This window comes from Podarcis erhardii, assembly GCF_964252035.2.
Source record: "Podarcis erhardii genome assembly, chromosome: 6".
Classification (NCBI taxonomy): Eukaryota; Metazoa; Chordata; class Lepidosauria; order Squamata; family Lacertidae; genus Podarcis; species Podarcis erhardii.
This window is the reverse complement of record NC_138510.1, coordinates 19,658,682-19,664,555: the sequence shown is the minus strand read 5'-3', so window position 1 is coordinate 19,664,555 and position 5,874 is coordinate 19,658,682. Positions and strand designations below refer to the sequence as shown.

At 45.8% G+C, this 5,874-nt stretch overlaps 1 long non-coding RNA gene across 1 annotated transcript; it reads left to right on the top strand.

Moving 5' to 3' along the window:
* Positions 1-391: 391 nt before the first annotated feature.
* Positions 392-4,551, top strand: LOC309344115. The gene is made up of 3 exons (XR_014157626.1): positions 392-816; positions 907-989; positions 4,106-4,551. It is a non-coding gene; the product is annotated as an uncharacterized lncRNA (long non-coding RNA).
* The last annotated feature ends 1,323 nt before the right edge of the window (positions 4,552-5,874 follow it).

Genomic DNA, 5,874 nt, shown 5'->3' with positions numbered 1-5,874 from the left:
AGAAAGACTATGAAAGAATTATTAGTTAAGGACAATTAAATGTAATATAGAAATTAAGAAATGCAGAATAAGTGATAAAGAATGGGAAATCATCAGAGGTGCTGATGGAAGTCTAAACTATTGTATAAGATGAGAAGTTATGTTGTATGACTGTTGGAACTGATATGTTAAAAAATCAATTAAAATGTATATATGTATATAAAAAAGGAAATTCTGGTAGCTGTTGATAGCCTTCTCCTCTGTGAAGGACCCAAGCACAAAAGCTTTCTCCCAACCCACAGTTTCCAGAAACTAGTTAACTTGTGTGCACATTCACCTTAACGGACTCGCAATGCTCCCCACAATCAGGAATCCAAATTGAATAGAATCATAGAATCTGAAAGCTGGAAGGGACCCCGGGGGTCATCTGGTCCAACCCCCTGCAGTGCAGGAATCTCAGCTAAAGCATACACGACAGATGGCCATCCAACCTCTGCTTAAACACCTCCAAGGAAGGAGAGTCCACCACCTCCAGACTCTACTCTGGGGGCGTCAAGCCTGGGGGCATCATGACTTGCCTGAGGGGTGTGGCTATGCATGCTGTCCTGGTGAGCATCTTCACTTCAGGATTTGCAGTTGCACCATTGCCAGTAAATGCAATCTCTAGCCAGCCACAGCCCACACCAAATAGCTCTTGTGTGGGAGCTATTACAATTTATGAAGGCAGAGTCAGTTGGGACTAATTTAATGCAACAACCACCTTTCCCAGTACTGTTTACACTGACAGAGGCTCACTAAGGATTCGTGCAGGTAGAGGCTATGCTTGCTGGTCTCAAGGTGGGAGATCATTCTGCTGTGGGAGATTTTCTGCTGTAGGAGATCATTCTGCTGTAGGAGATTTTCTCACCAAATTTAATCTGGTTTTAGGTCTAAAGCTCTACAGGGACTGGGTGGTGCTGTGAATAACGTGTGAAGTTCAAAAACTGACTCTTATTACCCAAATATAAGATGTAAGTGGATTATTCATTTCAGTGTTGTTAACAGATATACTAGCAGGCATATTTCTTTCGTTTATAAAATAGACTCGAACCACAACTCTGTTACGGCACTAAAGGGATAATGCTTTCAAACCACAGGGTTTTTAGTGCTATCACACCTCTTGAAAGCACTTCACAAACATTAACTAATAAAATACTCATATATCTCCGAGGGAAATCTTCATTGTACAATAAACAAACAATCAGGAAAAGTGAACTTAATCCCGTTTGAAGCTGAGGAAATTTGATTGAAATTTTGGGTGGAGGTTTGGTCGTTTCATTGTCATCTTTTATCTGAGATGCCTCACTCAGCCCTAATCTCCCCCATCTAAACCACATTATTAACAAACAAAATAATTTTTTTGAAGAAGACCAGGTCTTGGCAGGAAATAGCATGTCCTATCTTGTCTTGACAACATTCGCCAGAAAAATAATTGTGGTTGGTTCAGTTAAGGAGAGGGGATGAGGGAGGGGGAAGCTCAAACAGGTTTTTGTAGAAAAACTGTTTGTTTGCTCTTTACTGGAATGATAAATTTAATGGTGGTAGAGATCCTTCTGATTGTGCATGAGTTTATATGCATATCCAGGCCCTATCCATGCTACAAAACTCCTGCAGGCCTGCAGGCAAAGGTTTGGCGGGCAAATGCCAACACACACAACCTCTGCCAATCGTCAGATCGTGGGAGAATCTTTCAATTCTCCCCCGTGTAAAAAACTGTGAAATAAACAAAAACAGCACACAATGAGGAAGGAGCCCACTCGATGTTGTGATGGTTTTATATTTGCAGTGTAGGACTGGGGATAGCTGCATTTCCTAGGCCCAGTCAGGGTTCTTCCTCATAAGGAGACCTCAAAGCTGCACCAGAGAACATCTGTACTATTCCGCTCCAACATCCATGGAGTGCCTGGACATCAGGGGAATGTGGCAGTGGTGGCAGATGCGGTTAGTACCCTTGGTGGCAGGTCTGAATGGCATGACCCTGCAACCATGCATTCCTTTGGCACATGGAGGGTGTTGTGTATTCAGGGGTCAGTGTTTGCCTGAGCTTCAGTTGGACTAAGGATTCTGAGCCCCTGTGTTCCAATTTGATACATGACACCCAATCACAGAACATCTCAGGATTTGGGCCTCTGCCATTGGCCCTTTCTTTACAGTATTGGACTTTCCTTTCACTTCCAGGCATATCCGCAACTGAGGGACCTTTTGGCTTTGGCCCAGCTGCTTCATCAGCTCTGCATCTACTTGTACTTGTCCTCCGCTCTTCCTCAGTAGCATGTTGGACGCCTTCTGACCTGAGGGGCTTATCTTCCAGCGTCATAACTTTTATATGCCTGTTGTCTTTGTCCATTGAGTTTTCTTGACAGGGATACTGGAGTGGCTTGCCGGTTCCTGCTCCAGGTCACCACGGCAAGGCAGTGATCCATGAAGGGGATATATAGTTAAAGCTATGGTTCTCCCAGTAGTGATGTATGGAAGTGAGAGCTGGACCATAAAGAAGGCTGATCACCGAAGAATTGATGCTTTTGAATTATGGTGCTGGAGGAGACTCTTGAGAGTCCCATGGACAGCAGGAAGATCAAACCTATCCATTCTGAAGGAAATCAGCCCTGAGTGCTCACTGGAAGAAGCTGAGGCTCCAATACTTTGGCCACTTCATGAGAAGAGAAGACTCCCTGGAAAAGACCCTGATGTTGGGAAAGATGGAGGGCACAAGGAGAAGGGGACAACAGAGGATGAGATGGTTGGAAGCTACCAGCATGAGTTTGACCAAACTGCGGGAGGCAGTGGAAGACAGGAGTGCCTGGCGTGCTCTGGTCCATGGGGTCATGAAGAGTCAGACACGACTAAACAACAACAACATTGGCCCTTAAACTCTGAGTCATGATTCACCCACCTACACTTTAGAGGGGTTTATGGGAACCCCCACTATGGAAAGCTAGAAGGAGGGAGGGAGCTGGTGTGCAGCTCATAGCCTCAAAGTGTCCTGATTTTCCAGGTACAGTCCTAGAATTCTGAAAGCTATCCCAGCTTGGATCCCAGAATGCCCCCATTTTCCCTGCCAGTGCTGCCACTGCCCAGCTCAGGGAGGAGGATGAGATGGCGCTTGTCCCGACCAATGGTGGCAGTTGCGAAGGAGCATCCTGTTGCCTCTCCGTGGCCTCTCCATGGCCACTGCTGTCGGCCTCCTCCCTTGAGCAGCTTGTAGCAGCTGCTGGAGAGCAGGCAAGGAGGAAGAGAGGTTGCTGGTGCTGAGGCCCAGCCTTGAGTGACATACCATTTCTGAGGGGCAGGCAGAGGGCAGGCCCACCCTGGTCACGAAGAAAGGGAAAGAGGAGAGGATCGCAAAGAGTACATATTTGTGCGTCTGCATCTCATCTCGCCCCTTTTTAAAATGTATTTATTGCTGCGTGTTTTTCTTTTTTGTCAATCTACCAAAGAATAAAATAAAATAAAATCAGGATTAAGGGGTTTTCTCAACACGGTGGAAGGGGTGTTGTGCTGTGTCCCATTGGTGAAGTGGTGGCGGCACTTTTTCTGATAGGAAATGCTCTGTGGTGGGTGGGTGGGGGACAATGGCAAGAAAATAGGGTCAGCTGGGCACGAGCGGACCAATGTCCCTGTTTTCACCTGAGGAATGTTGTAGGGTATGGCAAGCTTTCTGGAAAAATGCACAGCTAGCAACGAGGAACAACCCACACTGCAAAACATGGTTCCAGAGCCAACTTGTGAATATTACAGTGACCAGGTGGAATGCCCTCTGAGTAAGACCATTCTGGGAGAGGAGGAGCCTCATTATGGCCCTACATTCCAGCCAAGCCGAGGGTCTTCTTGCAATTGCCCCTGTCCTCCAGATCCATCCTGGTGGGGTGTGAGGTCTCACCTGCAGTCTGAAGGGCTACAGCCGTTTCCACTGCCACATAAGGGTCCTCCTGGCTCACCCGGCCACTTGCATTACCTTAAAACGCTTTTCTAGATGCATTTTGCATTCCTGTGGCTCCGTGAAACATGGCGTACTCCCAAATGCTCTGGGAAGATTGTGTGGGTCAGACTGACCTGGTCTATAATCATTAACTATTTCTGTCAACAGATAAGAAGTTGAATACTTAGAAAAGAGATGAGCGTACTGGGGAAAAGGTTGGCCATTTACTCTCTGTTTGCCCTGTGCCTTGCACTATGAGCCCAGATGTGCCGGGCAGAGTCTCTGAAATCAAGTCTCATAGCAACTATCAGGGTGAAGAGTGCCTCATCATTTGAATCACCACCATTCAAGTGCACTTCTTAGAGCTTTGTAGGTAAATGCAAAAATAAATAAATACATGGCTAGCCTACCCTCTTTGTAAAATATACAGCTAACAAGGTTGGGGACCTAGGAAGCTGCCTTGTAGCAAATCAGACCACTGGTCTATCTAGATCAGCACAGACTCATAGTGGCTCTCTGGGGCTTCAGATAAGGGTCCCTCCCACCTCTTCCTGAACCTGGGATCTTCTTCATGCAAAGCATAAGCTGTGCCACCGAGCTAAAGTCCTTCTGCTTGATTAGTGATTCCTATATTATTTAGTTATTTGATTTATTGATTTATTCATTGGGAGGAGCTGCTTTCTTTTTGGGTGAAATCGGCCCCCATCTTCCAGGACCAAAAAATATATATATACATTTTTTTTTTAAAAAATGTCTTTTATGGTTTTGCAGATATGAGATGGTTGGTACACTCCATGGAAGCTGAGCAGCGGCCATGATTGCAAAACACAGGGAGCGTTTTTAAAAAATGTGGTGCAGGCTTGTCACTGCACAATTTGGGGTCAACAGGAGTGGCTTTTGGATTTTAGGGCAAGTGTGTGTTCCCGCCTGGAAGTGGGAGATGTTTCCAACAATCCTTAAAGTGTGAGGTGGTCTCCCTGTGAAGGAACAAAGAAGTGGAACCTTTTAGGAATTTTTCCAAGTGACACTTTTTTGGAAAGCTATCCACATCTTGCCTGATGTACTTCCTCTGGACTCCTTCCTAGATTTTGTGTATGTTTGACTAAGCAGTTGGCATTTTTTTACCAGCAGCAGATGATGTAGGCACTTACTTGACCTCTCAATGGCTGAACCACTGCTGCTTACCGGAAGGGAGAATGGGAGGGGCAAGGCGGCAGGAGGGGTGGAGCCAATAGGGCGCCCTTGTTGTTGCATTTACACAGCGACAACTTCCCTGTGCCCTCAAACCTCCTCCTCTTTCTCAACCACCACCCTGTCCATTACTTTTTTTTTTACTGCACTAACTATTGAAGCCATGCTTCATCCAATAGTGACATCAAAACATCAAAAGATCCTTTCTGCCATTCACAGAAGCCAACCAGGTAGAGCTGAAGACGTTTTGCTTATCTAACACAAGAATAGCCGTTGATAGGCCTCTCATTTACATATGTGGTGCCTGCTATTTTAGAGGGAAGCCAGCAAAATTTTAAACTGCACTGGCTGCTGATTTGCTGTTGAGTCACATCCAAGGTTGACTGAAGGGCTTTTCCACACTTACCTTATTCCAGGTCTGCACTTTAAATCTCTGTGTCTGAGTTCCCTTCCCCCCGCTAGAGCTTCCCCCACAAAAACCTGCTCTCTAGTGCTCAATCGGAGCAAATGTCACATTAACCCAAATTAACGTTAGCTCTGACTGAGCTCTAAAAAACATGTTTTCGCAGAGAAAGCTCAGGGGCAACCCCTCTCCCCAAACTTCTCAGACACAGAACTTTAATTTGCAGCCGTGTGCTTGGAAAGAGTGGGGCTAAAGCTGAGTGTGGATAAGCCCTTATATGGATCTGTATAAATCAGGGTCTTGCTCCTTGAAGGAGCACCTTCTTTCATATAGTGGTCTTTCT